Source organism: Arvicanthis niloticus, chromosome 13 (genome assembly GCF_011762505.2).
Source record: "Arvicanthis niloticus isolate mArvNil1 chromosome 13, mArvNil1.pat.X, whole genome shotgun sequence".
NCBI classification, from domain to species: Eukaryota; Metazoa; Chordata; class Mammalia; order Rodentia; family Muridae; genus Arvicanthis; species Arvicanthis niloticus.
Window position 1 is genome coordinate 47,821,795 of NC_047670.1, and position 14,842 is coordinate 47,836,636.

At 42.7% G+C, this 14,842-nt stretch overlaps 1 protein-coding gene and 1 non-coding gene across 2 annotated transcripts in view; both read right to left on the minus strand.

Moving 5' to 3' along the window:
* Nucleotides 1-291: 291 nt before the first annotated feature.
* On the minus strand, nucleotides 292-356 carry LOC117719477 (U7 small nuclear RNA). Its single transcript, XR_004608195.1, has one exon. It is a non-coding gene; the product is annotated as a U7 small nuclear RNA (small nuclear RNA).
* Nucleotides 357-13,851: 13,495 nt separating this feature from the next.
* Nucleotides 13,852-14,842, minus strand: part of Kcnk9 (potassium two pore domain channel subfamily K member 9) — a 40,640-nt gene continuing 39,649 nt past the window's right edge. The window contains exon 3 of the mRNA XM_076911448.1: nucleotides 13,852-14,837. The gene's annotated coding sequence lies outside the window, so the exon portion shown is untranslated. The remainder of the gene's footprint in view (nucleotides 14,838-14,842) is intronic.

The window sequence follows — 14,842 nt, forward strand, 5'->3', positions numbered from 1 at the left end:
GAGCCTAGGGAGACTCACCAAAAAAGTCTAGGGCTGGAGAGTAGAGTAGACTTAATAAATATATTAAAAGAGGGATGATAAGGACCAGCCTTGGCTTGGAGAGGGGCGCTTGAGGAAGGGGTATTTGGGAGCGGCTGAAGAAATTACTCAAAGTCAGTGATAGATTCAAGCTGACAGCTCTGTAGTCTGCTCAAGATAGCTCCTTAGACAGCTCTGTAGACAGCTCTTGGCTCTGTAGTCTGCTCAAGATAATTCTCTGCTCAAGACAGCTTTCTCTACTTGAGATAGGTCTTGAGTTTTCTAACCAAAATCAGAAAACCTGTTAGAAAAAAATTCTAAAAGAGCTGTAAGATCTCTCTAGGATAGCTTTTGGGTTTTCTGACTTTGGTCAGAAAATTTCTAAAAGAACTGCATTAGTTCTCCAAACACTTCTCTCTAGGTAGCTCTCTCTTGCAGACCAAAGCCTGGTCTTTTATTTGCATATCAATTCAGTCATATACCCCAGGTTCCCTTTTGATTATTCCACAAAATCAGCATTTTATGACCTTAGCCCCTTGATTCATAGAAAAAAGATAACAAGTAACTTTTAAAAAAAAACACAGCAAATGAACTCAGAGATCTACCTGCCTTTGTAAGCACAAACAGTAATCGTAACTGGGTGAGATCCTGCTCTGAAATCACCATTCCCACCATGCCTGGACCTAAACTCGATCTGTCCCAGGATGACTTTGAACTCAGAAGTTTTCCTGCCTTTGTAAACACTCCTTCAGTTCCTGGTGTCCCTTTATTACTTGAGCCATGAGCCTTGCTTTTTAATTATTCCTTTCCCTTTATTGACTCATTAGTGCAGCTGTCTCTGTTCTTTCAGGTCTATGAAGCCCCTCATACAATTTATATTGTATCCTTGCATTTTGTATAGTTGAGAAATCCTGTTTATCTGTCCTTGAACTCATGTTTTCAGAGTTCTTTCCAACAACCTTAAGGGCTGGCTCTTCTGAAGTTCACTTGTTGAGGAACACCAGACAAAACTCTCACCTCCTGACTCAAGCTGTTTCTAATATTGTAGAATCATTAAACTTAGCAGTAACAACATTCCCTGATAACATTGGCAGGGAGAATATTTCCCAAAGGAAGAACATGAAGTGAAATATATGCATTATTATACAAACAAGACTTATACCTAGCTACCATCAACACTTGTGAAGGCCCATTCCCTGCTGGCTCTGCTCCAGGAGTGGGAACTCTGCCATGCCATCCCTTCCACAGCCATGCAGGACTTGGCAGAGGGATTATTTAATCAGCCTATGAAATATTTCTGAAATAGTCCAGCAAGAGCTATCTTGAGCCTAAAAGGCTAAGATTCAGTAATTGCTCAGTCTATGAAGCTAGGTACCACAGCAGTCCTGATACAATACCAAAGGCCTATAGACTTCCTGGATAGCACTAGTCATTAGTCCATAGGAAAAGCCAGGAAAAGACTGTTCTAGCATCAGTGAAGGAATTAATGGTGGCAGCAACAGGGTAAAATGACCTGGTGGGTTGGAAATCAAGCAAGTGAAGAAGGTTCCTTCTTCTACAACTTTTTTTTTTTTTAATCTAGACTGCAGCAATCAGAAGTCTCTATCTACATTTGGGGTGAGTCTTCCCTCATCAATTAAGCCAGCCAAGACAATTCTCCACAGAAGCACTCACAGGCCAACCTGGTGTATATAGTTCAATTGTAGCTCCCTGCTATGTGACTCTAAATTGTGGCAAGATGATATTAGAAATCAAGTTTCATGTTCACTGGATGTGAACATGTATATTGTTCACAGGATGGGTGCTAAGACGCTCAGGTGTCTTGTTTTAACTTGCTTTATAAGAACTAGATATAATAATGTGACTATAGTAATCATTTCACTACATCAAACACTACATGTTTTAAATGCACTCAATAAATTAAAAATACTATCCAAGATCAACATGCAAACAGGTGTTCCATCTCAATGCACTAACAAACTATCCAAATGAAATTAAACACTTACAATACAACCCTAAAAAACAAAATTCTTAGTAACAAATTTAACCAAGAGAAAGATCTGAATGTACCCTTAATATCTATGAAAGAAAATGAAGATACAAAAAAACAGCCCTAAATGTCCAACTGATTGGTAGATACAGAAAATATTAAATAATAGTTGGTTCTGTATTAACATTTCAATATTCTAATATGATAGAATATTCTGTTAAAAATAATTGCAAGAGAGTGAGTAGCATTTATAATTGCTGTATAATATTCCCTTATTATAATATATTGGACAAGCCTATTTAATATGATTACTTATATGTGTGTGTATACATACAAGAATGTTATTCATCCTTAAAACCCTACCATTTACAGCAGTGCAGATAAGAACTTAGAGAACAACATTACATTTAGTGACACAAAATCTTAGAAGCATAAGTATGCATGTGGGTGTAAAGAAAGCATTTTAACTCACCAAAGCAGAGTAGAACAGTAGTACTGGGAGATGAGGGGTCAGCTCTACAGCTAATTAAGTTCCAGAGAGCAAACCTTTGCCAGAGCAATTCTAATTAACACTGTGTTGTATGCTTGGAGTCTCTTAAGAGGTGACCAGGTTTTAAGTATGATAAAGGAAGTATGTGGGATGATGGGTATGTTAATTAGCTTCATTGTGGTAATGTATTTTTATAAAGCCATGTGGTTTTCATGTGTGTGTTCTCATCTGTCAAGTAGGTCTCAATAAAACTGGGCTTATGTTAGCATACAGGCATTACTGTGTTTTAAATTCCTTTTTGAAACTGTACAAGGGTTTTGTTACTGGCCTTTTAGGATCTGTGTTGCTTAGCAGATGTGTGCAGCAGGAACCAGATAAACCATGGCTGGAGACCTGCAGGGTCTTTGAACCCCAGGCATTTATCAGTTCACATGGGTGTACACAAAGCCATAAAAACCTACTTTTAATATCTATGCATACTAATTTTGAGTTTGGCATTTGAGTTCAGTCTTTTGAGTTATTTCTTGCTAGTTGCACCTATGCCCAAGAAGCCAACAATGTGGGTCACTGCAAAGAGGTGGACTGACAGAGAATTCAGCTCCACACTCTGGGTATCTGCTTTGGATTTTGTGAGTAATTTTGTGCCAGCCAGGACAGTGAACAACTCTCTGCTGTGGAGACCACTGGATATTTCTGTTTGCCCTTGAATCATGGCTGACATTGTAAACTGAAGCCTTTGCTTTCTTCCTATCAACAGCCATATCAGTAATTCAGAATATCCTTTAGCTCTGATTACATAAGTAGGCAAAGTTCTGTGTCCAGATGGAATTAATAAATTAGATTACTGTGCCTCTTGAAGTCAATGAGTTCTCTTCTAATTGGCTTATAGAGATAAAGAAGCACTCATATGAATAGGCTACCCTTCAAATATTCCAGGAAAACCAGAAAATTGAAATGTAATACTTTTAATGTACTCAATACAAAAGGTATTCCTACAGAGGCTAACTCAAAGAAAGTAAAGAGACAACTGGAAGCTTCTGAGAGACCTGCAAACCACATGTCCAATAAGGGAGCGCATGCCCCAAGTCCATGAAGGCCTCTTACAACTCAGCAATGAAGAGACAAGCCAATTAAAAATAGGCCAAGGACTTAGACATTTCTTCCAGCTGTTGTTTTTCATTGTCCACAGGACCAATAAACACATTGAGAGATAATTAATATCAGTTATCAAAGACATGTAGATTAACATCCCAAGGAGGTAACTGGATATCCACCAGTAACTGATACCAACGATAAGGAGAGAGTATGAAATGACATGTGGGCCATATTAGAAAGGAAGTTAGTCTCTTCTTTAAATCTTAATCTGTGTAATTTATGACCCAGCCGTGTTCCTGGCTGTTTCCTAAAAAGAAATAGAACAGCATTTGTATGCACACTCTACACTGGTATTCATAGCAGCCTTGTTCATAGTAGCTACAAAGGGGAAATGGCCCAGGTGTTCATCCACTAATGAATAGAGATGCCAAATACAAATGCAAGGGAATGCTGTCAAACAATAAGAAAGCTATAATGCCAACTCTAGTGCACAGATGAACCTTAAAGGAATCTTAGACCTAGACAGATGGCTCAGCAGTTAAGAGCACTGGCTGCTCTTCCAAAGGTTTGTTTGCTTGGTTTGTTTCCCAGCATCCATATGGTGGCTCACACCCACCTGCAATTCCAGCTCCAGGGCATTAGACAGCCTTCTCTGGTTTCTGAAGGTACTACATGCATATGGTGCCTAGGTATGCATGAAAGCAAAATACCCATACACACAAAATCAAAATAAAATAGGTGTTAAAAGGGACAGAATCAGATGTGTATATGTAAGAAATAAGTCTGTTCCTATAAAAGGTTTGCAAGAGGAGGGTCAGTGGAAGCAGAAAGAGTTTAGGGGTTGCTCAGAGTTGTGGGTAGGTATAGAGTTTCCTTAGAGTGACAAAATGTTACAAAGTTACATTGTGGCCATTTTTATACCACTACATGGATATAACAAAACACTACTTTACACTTAAAACAGTAACTCTGTGTTATATTTCAAAATACTAAAAATATTTTAAAAGTTAGTTTAAATAGGCTCACATTTAAACTATTTTTATCTTAATAGGAATAAGCTTTATATTTTGATTTATCAGTATTTGATAAAATTAAAATATATTTTTTAATTCTACTTGGAATATGATCTTCTTAAACAAATATAGATCTACTGACCAAAGAATTGACATCCCTATGTCCATGAAAAACATAAATCAGTGTAGTGCTTGCCTGGATGGTTTCACATAGCCTAGGCTGGTCTCAAACTTATTTTATAGCCAAGGATGACCCCAAACTCCTGATCCTCTTGTTTGTAACTCTCAAGTGTAGGAACTACAGATTATGCCACCACACCAGGCTCAAATCTGTGTTGAAATCAAATCATTACAATTATGAAATTACATTTTTGACGTTATGTTGTACTTTGTTAGTTTGATGGTACGTTCTGAGCTCTTTAGGTTACTAAATTAAATGGAATAAAATAATGAATATTCAGTGGGATGTCTGCATTATTCCTAAAAAAAAAAAAAATAGAAATATTCAAACACAACATGACTTACTTAGCATTACTTTGAACTTGAAATTTTGCTTGTTTTTGTTTGTTTGTTTGTTTGTTTGTTTGTTTTTCAAAAGAGGGGTTTCTCTGTGTAGCTCTGACTGTCCTGAAATTCACTCTGTAGACCAGCCTGTCCTGGAACTCACAGAGATATGCCTGTCTCTGCTTTCCAAGGTCTGGAATTAAAAGCATGCACCACCACTACTGTCCAGCAAGGTTTTGCTTCTTAAAATATTCAAAGATCCACTCTTTCTGTAGTATATAAAATCGTTTTGGGAACCTTGAGTATATAAGAGATTCATGTGCTTCCTGGTCTCAGCCTGGAGGTAAGAGTAGGTGTGGCTAGGTAGCAAGGTTGAATGGTGAACAATCCCAATGGCCCAGCACACAGACATGGACTGTAAACATGCTTGTTCGCAGAAAAGAGTGATTCTTGTCCTGGAACAGTGTGTTCAGGTTATTTTTGTTCTCCAAACTCCTTTGCAATCTTCAACTTCTTCTGTTTTATATGTCTAAATGCGTTTTGTACACATTTTGCCTGTGTGCAAGGGCTAGCAGTTGATGTCAGGAGTCAGCCTCAATCCCTCTTCCACCATGTTCACTGAGCCAGAGTCTCTCAATCAAAACCCAGGCAGCTTTCCTAGGAGATCATTTGCCTCTGTTTTATAAGGCTGGAATTACAGATGAGCTGAGATATCCATTCTGCCCCTGAACTCACTATATAGCTAAGGATGACATGGGTTCTAGGAATTCAAATTCAGGTTCTCAGGCTTACAGCAAGTGACCCATCTCTCCAGTATTTATTCTCTTTAAAATGTTTCTAAAGAAGCATTTGTTTTATGTGTGTGTGCCTTGGTGTGTGTATGTGCACCATGTATGTGCAGGTGCCCACTGAGTGCCAGAAGAGGGCATCAGATCACCTGGAACTGGAGTTATAGGCAATTGTGAGCCCCCTGGTGTCAGTGCTGTGAACTGACCCTTGATCCTCTATAATAGTAAGTACACCTAATCCCTGACTCTTTTCTCCAGCCCCATTCTTCACACTCTTGATAATTCCCTTATGAAAAGTCCAATCTGTGATTCTTGGGGAAATTTTCTGACAAAACTTGTGGCTGATGGGGCAAATAAAACGTCTTTTTATTACTTCCAAGTCAACAGGACCAGCCTGTCTCTGGAATTAGAGTAATATTTTGTTGGAGATAATTCGTTAAAAGCAGAGTGTTGTTGGGATTTGAAACATTCCTCGAAGGCTGATATGCTAAAGATACAGCCCCTGGTTATTGGAAGATGGTGGAAACTTTAGCAAGTACATGTATTTGGAAGACACGAACCACTGGACATGTGCTCTTGAAGGGTCCCTGATCTGTTCCCTCAGCTTTTTATGCTTCTTGGCCAACCATGAGGGGAGAAGATACTCTACCACTCATTCCTACCATGATATTCTACATCAGTGCTATCCAGAAACACAGAAGTCAGTGGCCTTAGCCCTCTGAAAGCATGAGCCAGAATAAACTTTTTCTTCTTCAACTTGATTTTCTTGGAAACTCTGTCACACTGATGAAAAGCTCTCAGTGGGAGGTGGTCAGGAAAACTGCTTTGGAAGAAACTTGTGGGAAAGAGTCTTGGACACTCCCTTATGAGTTGCATTCTGATTCTATGAAACAACTTCAGAACTCCATTGGTGCTAGGTGGCTGGTAGCAATGCTGGTGTGCAGAGGTGTAAGCCAGCCTTCAGTACTTAGCTCTCTGAAGTACAGAATTCACTACTGAAAATATAGAGACACACTTTAATGCAGTGTGAAGAAAGGTCACCCCAACACTCTGTAACCTTGGCTGTCCTGAAACTCACTCTGTAGACCAGGATGGCCTCAAACTCAGAAATCTATCTCATGCACTACCACTGCTCAGCTTCCTTTTGGATTTTAAAATTCGCAAAATGGGTCAAATTTTAGTAAGCTTGCAGCCTTTTGGTGGGGCAGGAAAGCTCCCCCAACCTGACAGTGAAGAAGCTAACTCTTAACTTCTGCTTGTATCCTATAAGTATCCCGACCGTTATATCTGTGGCCTAAGGATGTGTTTGTCCTTGGACCAACATTTATCTATTAACTGTATACTATTTATTTCTGCTCAGAGTTTTAAATGTTTTAGTCAGATTCATCTCCTTTGTTGTCTGGCTTCTGGGCTTCTCCATTAGTCAGGTTTGCGCCAGATTAAATTGTTACTTCTATCTGTGCAGAAAGAGGACACTTTATAAACATGTCAGAAAATTATGGAGCAAAGCTTCATGGGAACTTTATTCTACCAGTAGAATTATGGACAGTTTTATTCACATGACTACAGACAGGATTGCAACCACAAACGATAGACAAATAGAAGTGGAGAATTCAAAGTTGGGCTCACTTTTTGGTCAAATTAATTGCACAGGAAGTTACTGTGTCTTCACTCCTCAATGTGATGTCAGTGCACATGCTGCGGTTATCTTTAACGTGTTAACCAATGAAAGCCCAGAGCCCATCTGCTCTCATGAACAGATGGAAAGCGTCTGTCTTTCCCTCCTCACTCCAGGGCAGTGCTCAATCATGCTAAATAACCAGTTCTAGGACTTCATGGTGGGGTGACATCTCTGAGCAAACCCCTATTTCATCTAGAGATAGTGTAAACCAGATCCAAGCTCGGCACTGACCTCCTGAGCAATCCACATACTCAGGAACAAACATGGGTCACTTGTGTCCCTCCAAGACCCCAAAGGCACAGCGATTGGAAAACATAATGTTCTCTTGCTGGGTGTGTCCTTCAGTGGCAAGGTCATCTTGCTTCAGGACGTGGGCTTAGCAGCCTCTATCTTATAATCTTCTTGTCTGTGTAACAAATAAAAGTTCTGGAAGACTTCATGCTGCTGCTACTTAATACTCCATCATGGACAAAACCAAGTCACTTCACTCATGGTTCATTGGGCAGAGTGAGTCATGCGACTATCCCCACCCAGGGAACCAGGAAGTGCTGCTATCTGCCCGTCCCTGGAGGATTTAGGGTTTGATCAATGCAAACCCATCTGTGAAAAATAGATCCATTCGTCAAATATGTCTGAAGCTTTGATCTGAGAAAGCTCAGTTTCTCCTGAGCAGCAGACTCTGAGAAATCCTACAGAATGGTGGAAGAGGACCTGCAACATGGCAGTATGTATGTGTGGCCTTTGGTTACATATGCATCTTTCACTGCAGTTAGGGCTGAGATGTGCAGCTTAAAGGGATAGTCTATGGAAAGCACTACCAGAAATCCACATTTTCACTCGGAAAGTACCTACCCCACAACCTGGCATGAGGTCTGTGTCCATGTGCTCACTGAGAACTACTTGTGACATTACTGACTTATCTAGCATCCTCTCTCTCTCTCTCTCTCTCTCTCTCTCTCTCTCTCTCCCATCCTTCTCTCCCTTCCCACCCCCACTGTGTTCTTTCTCCCAGGACGTGGCTGATAAGACAATGTACTGTAACTTTGAGGCTCTCAGGGAGCTAACCTCTCCTCCTCCCCTAACAGAAAGAAACTGAAGGATGTCTCCTTTCCATGTAATGTTATATATGATGGCTATCCCTTCTAATTGTCCAGAAACCAAAGGGAGCAAATGGGTCTAGCCCTCCCTTCAAGGCACCATCATGGCTGCCTATGGCCATGAGACTAATTCCTCCCAACATCTCCTCTGCTGCTTCCCTTCAGCTTCCTGTCTACAAACCATTGTATCATTTATTCATCTCCTCGTATTTGAGATTTTATTTGATGTAATTATCTTCGTGGTTGTATTTAACTCACCATCTTGCTGTTAACCACTCCCCGCCCCCTTTCCTTATATTTATGACTATAGAATTCCCATTTGTACAGAGGAAGAACAAGAGCTAGGATGTCTCATGACCTTCATGCAGTGGCATGCTGCTGTGAATTCCAGAGTCACCCTGTCACCTTACTCTCTTATATCCCACAGTATATGAAACTATACTTCCCTCTTCAGAACCCCTCCCCCCTCAATGTGAGTGGTGGCTCTATCTGGGAATATCATCTGCTGGATGTGGTTCTCTGGCTCACCTCAAACCATCACAACCCTGGTGAAAATATAAGCCTCAATAGCCTTGAGAAGATGCATTGCCTACTACCCTAGAACCAATATGGTAGGGTATGGGATGCAAGGATTTCTGTTGCTTCTGTCACCAGGATGGGGTCAGCTTTGGAACGGAAAAGGTAAGCCAAGAGTCCTCAAGTTCATCCACAGGAGCCACTGGAGAGGGAGTTGCTTCTGGTGAGTGGGAGCATGAGGGGGATTCATTTGTGTGCAAACAGAGATGAAAATGCTGATTGCAAACCAGGGGGGAAACGTGACCAAAGCAGTTGATGGTGTCAAGTGGAGTCCTTAGGAAGATATGGGGGACTGATTCACAGTCCCCACAGCTCCAGTATATGTTCAAGGCCCAAGATCCTGGGTGCTTAGCTGCTCCGGTGGCTGTCATTGCATGAAGGAAGAGAAGACTGCTTTGTCTCCAAAATATGAACACAGGAGTCTTTGCGGGCTCTGTGCAGTAGGAGAAATGAGAGCATGCATGAGTTGCCACCAAGGTGCTCAGCATTGGTCAGCTGCTTAAGGAAAAAAGGCCAGAACACAATGGGATCATGCCAGAGACTTTAATTTAAAAAAAAAATAGAAAAGTGCATTAGTTTACAATGCTACAACAGTGGGTGATTTTCCTCTAAACACATGTAAAATATATACAGCTTGTTTATGGCATTTGTTACAAAAAGACAAAAAAAAAAAAAAAAAAAGATGTAGTCCCCGTATAAGGTACATATTTTACATGAGCTAGATGGCTACTAAGATGTGTAAACATTGGTGATACAGGTATGTTTGTTCATTTTTTTCAGGTAAGCTACATAATAAATACATCTTATATTCACTCGATGGTTGTGTTCTAAGGCCATTTGTGAAGGTGCTCTCTCCCGAAGGCTGAGCAGGCAGCGAGGATGAATACCGGACACACACAGGAGTGCAGATGACTCTGTAGTTGGACAGGGATCGCTGGTGTTGCCTCTTCTGGTGCAGGGTTCCACCAAAGGTCTGCTATCTGTGTTGGACCTGTCATGCAAATGCACCCACCAACCCTAGGACAAAAAGGTAGATTCCCACCAAGGCTCAGGATGCACTCTGGCACCCTCCTGGACAGTGACACTGGCCAGAGAGTACTTCAACCCCACTTCCTGAGGAACTCTCCAAGTCTTTATCGCCCTTTCCATGAGGGTGTTCTAGCCAGCCTTTGGCAGCTTTACTTTTAGAACCAAAGGTATTACACTGTAGCATACCACACAAAAACACCCAATAATGAGACTTCCCAAACCAACAAAAGAAACAAAGCACATAGATCCAAAGATACCAAGTGACTATGTATATGTATGTATTCTCTCTCTTTCTCCCTCTCCCTCTCTCTCTCTTTCTCTCTCTGTGTCTTTCTCTCTATGTATCTCTTTCTTTCTGTCTCTCTTTCTCTTTCTGTCTCTCCCTTTCTGTCTCTGTATATCTTTCTCCCTTAAACACACACACACACACACACACACAGACAATTACATGAAGGCCCACATTCCCATGTTCCCACCTCCCACCCCAGACCCCTCAATGAGCCCTGTGAATACATGCCAGTTATTTTAACAGAGATGTATTTGACACTAATTCAATCTGCATGTCTATGCCAGGGGTCACAAATGACAGGCATTTTGATTTTTGCTTTTCGGCTGGTTTTGTTGTCATGAGGTACACAGATACACACTGGGCTGAGGTTAAGACTGTACAGCTATGAGGGGAATGTTCTACCATTTCTTGACATGCTAGGATAGGCTAAAAAGCCACTGTCCCCATTTATCAACTGTGTGATAAAATTCGGTTCTTCTTCGACACCCTTTGTTCCTTATCTTCTGTGTGTAATTGTAAACCTTTCTATCAGTGTAGAAAAAAATAACAAAATACCCCAGATTTCTCCCTATGGGCCTGATCTAACTTCTTATGCAAATTCTGCCCAGTGGGATTCACAGTGTCTGCTGCCCCCTTAGCTCAGTGTTCCTTTGGTGGAGGCTTCTGATAAGGCAGAAGATGGGCCAAGATGACCTCAGAAGGGCCTTCCCAACCCAAAACCAGCTGTCAAAATGCTATTTGTGGTCTGAATAAACAAATGTATAATTAGCCCCTTTCTGGAATATGTTCTTCTCTGAGGAGCCATCAAGTTATAGAGAAATCTTGTTAATTGTGGGTTCTGCTTCACTGGGTTCCCGCTCACTGCATTTTCCCCGTTTTGTTTGGTTTTTATTTTTCTACCAAACTTCTAAAGTTCCAGTTTGAAGAAATGAAAACAATGTCAAGGCATGCTCTAGTTCCTATCTCTACTCCCTAAACCTACAGTTATTGTTCACACATCTTAGACTGAATTTGGTCCACTGAACTCACAGCCTCATGGGACCAGCGAGGACACTCCCTGTGGAGTGCTCTCAGTATAGCTTAGATACAGTTGCTCTACCTGATCTGTGAAGGAAGGTAGAACCAGTAGGTAGACATCAACCAGTACTACACAGAAATATCCCCAGAGCTGCAGCTCACATCTGGAACTCTGTTGTGCTCTCTAGGTGAAGTTCAGTAAGGACCCTTTAGGAGAAGAAGAGCTTTGATTGACTGTGGTGACTGTCCCACCCACAGCTATACCATTGTTTGTCGGGTAGGGGGAAGAGAGTCCACTGGATGGATGGTAACTGGGTACAGACCAGTTTTTCAATAAGAAATCTACAATACAGCGCAGCCTAGGAAAGGGTAAGTCCCTAGGAAAGGGTAATTGGCCTATTCATAGGAACCTAGCTCAACTTAAAATGACTTGACATTGTCTCTCCTCTGACCTCTACCACCAAAATGTCTAGAGTGGGGTGACATGGGTTTCATCTCTTCTGTACCAGTGTGTATCTAAGAGATACCTGCTTCTGACCTGGCTGTTCCATCTTCTATAGAGGAGATGAGAAATGACTTGCCAAGCCCCTGTGACCCAACCATATATTAGAAAGAAAAGGGAAGAAAGAAGGGCTAGTTCTTAGGAAGATGCTCAGAGGCCCCTCTCCCCACTGTCTAGCAAGCTGCAAAGGCAAACCAACAATGTTTTCAGAGCCAAAGCTATGCTTGAAGTTTACAAGACCCTCCCTTAACCCACCCTAGCCCAAATCAAGCATGCTGTCCTGATACCAAGTCTCCCCAGAACTGGATTGGAGCCTGTAAAAAGGTCAGGACTCAAGAGCAAATGGGAAGCTATAAAGCCAAATGAACCAAGTTTACTCAAGGTCCTTCCTCTTCTCCCACATCCCTCCAGACCATAAGCTATCCCCCTCTGGCAGAGCTCTTCAATGTATCAGTTGTCTTCATATTGAAGGTAGGATGAGGGGAAGATCAAGCCCACCCCTTTCCTATCCACCTTTGTGTTACCACACAATTTCAGACAAAACCAAGGTATCCTTTGAAGTCAGATTCTCAGCCCCATGTTCTAGAAGGTCAGTTACAGCAGCATCTGCAGCATAGAGCTCTACCCCAATCCTTCCAGAACCATCCTTGGCTGGGGTGACAGAATTGAGCATTTCTATGCTCTAAGTCATTCTCAGGTCTACCTCTCAGGAAGGGTCACCTGTCAGGGTCACACAGTGTTATTGGAGGGGTCCATCAGAAAACCTTTGTCCTGTGCAGTGGAAGCCACTTTCTGCCACGTGCATGGGCCTGCTGGCCACCTTTCGTGCCAGAAAACTCACTACCGTTGGTCCTGGGTGTGTCCTCTGGGATCCACTGGTGCAAAGATGACGCCTGAAGATAAACGTCTACAAGGTTAATAATGACAATTACAGGCTTAAAACAGCACATGGTTTCCATCTTAGCATTGAGATTATTAATACAGGGGAAAAGAGCTGGCACATCCACCAGGTACATTCCTGGAAGTTTCTCCCCTTCATTGGGAATCCATGCAAAGCCTCCTCCCCAATGTGAGCCCCACCCATGTGATTTCCTCTGATCCTCCCAACCCCTCCCTCCTCTCTCTAAGGCATACCCTTGTGTCACTTTCTGTGTTTGAGGCTCCCATTCCAGCCCACCCGCACACTTCAGTACCAGCCCTCTGGGATCTGAAGACACCTGGCTTGGAGATCCAGTCTTGCAGCTTTTCTGAACCTTGTCAGCCACCTGCTGAACAGAAGTACTCTGGCTGCCCTCCTGCCCACCACCCACACCCCTGCCAGCAGCAGAGCTTGCTAGTATAAGAAGACTTGCTTGATGTTTCCTCTGTACAGTGCTGCACCAGAAATCTGGAGTTACATTTAGTTCGGTCCCCCACAAAGCAACAACCAGTTAATGTGAAGGGCGGCCCTGTGCTGGACCAAGTAGACATACTTTTCCGGGAGGAAAGCAGGTGCTCAGTAAACATTCACATGCACCATGTGCAGTGTGAAAACAGACGTGGAAACGAAGGGGTAAATCCACCACCCACTTGTCAAGGACAGAGGTTGGTCTCAGGTGTGTAAAATACCTGCCCCAAGCAGCTTTCAGCACACTCAGCTGCTCTGGAGATGGGATAGGGAGCAAAAGTAGGTGTTCTTGTCTCTCCCAGGGCTCCAGAGGTGCAGAGTCTTGTGTCATTGCCCATGATCCCCCCACCCCCAGTCACCCCTACCACCCTACCACTGCCCCACCAGATTCACTTGTGACGTTCCCATCACTAGACCCCACCTACTACAGGGAGAAATATCCGAGCATGCTTCTATAGTCTGTAGATGTTCCCACCCTCCGATGCTGAAGTGCCTTGTTGTGTGGATAGATCCTGGGTCTATTGCTAATGGCTCACTCAGTTCCCAAGGCACGTGCAATTGAATAGCAAGCAATGCAATGCAAACCAGGATTTGGGTTGTTTCCAGGGATTTGCATTGGAATACCCCATATCTACTTCAGCCAGATAATTCATGCTTGGGCCTGCTTTATCCTGGGGCCTCCCTCCCCTCTGTAGGCACTTCCTAACTCTCTGCATATAAGGCTGACCCATCGGGCATTTGCTTCTCAGTGTGTTCACCCATGAGAAGCAAACACAGAGGAACACAGAGAAGGACATTGCTAAGTCCACAAGGGATCAAAGAGGAAAGGAGAGACTTTGAAGGAAGGACTAAAATGTTTCATCTCTACCTCCATGTTGCTGAGCAACAGGGATACCCTCCAGGAGGACAAGCAAAGGTCACATAGCCATAGCAGGTACATGTCATGGGTTGGAAGGGAAAGAAATGTGCTCTAGAATTAGCCAGAGCAAACATCTCAAAGACAAATAACAAATGATAGCCCTTTGGTGGGCAGGGCAGGCCAGTGACATGACAGGGAAGCATGTCTTCTACTGGAGTGAATGAGGAAATTATGTGGTGGTCATCGCCACTCATGAGGTTGCTGCTAGGTGCCAAGGTGGCCCAACAGATTTGCAGGCAAGGGACCCTACAAGGAGCATGTCTCTGTGCCTTCTGTCTAGGTATAGCTGGGACATTCCCACAGGTATTTAGGGGGAAGGGTGCTGACACTCGCCCCTCGTGGAAGAGGTCCCCGGGAGAGGTCAGAAATCCGAAGCCTGCTTGGGCTTCACAGTGAGACCCAGCATCCATGGACGCTTCTCTTGAAGATGCAGTTAAGTCCCCTAAC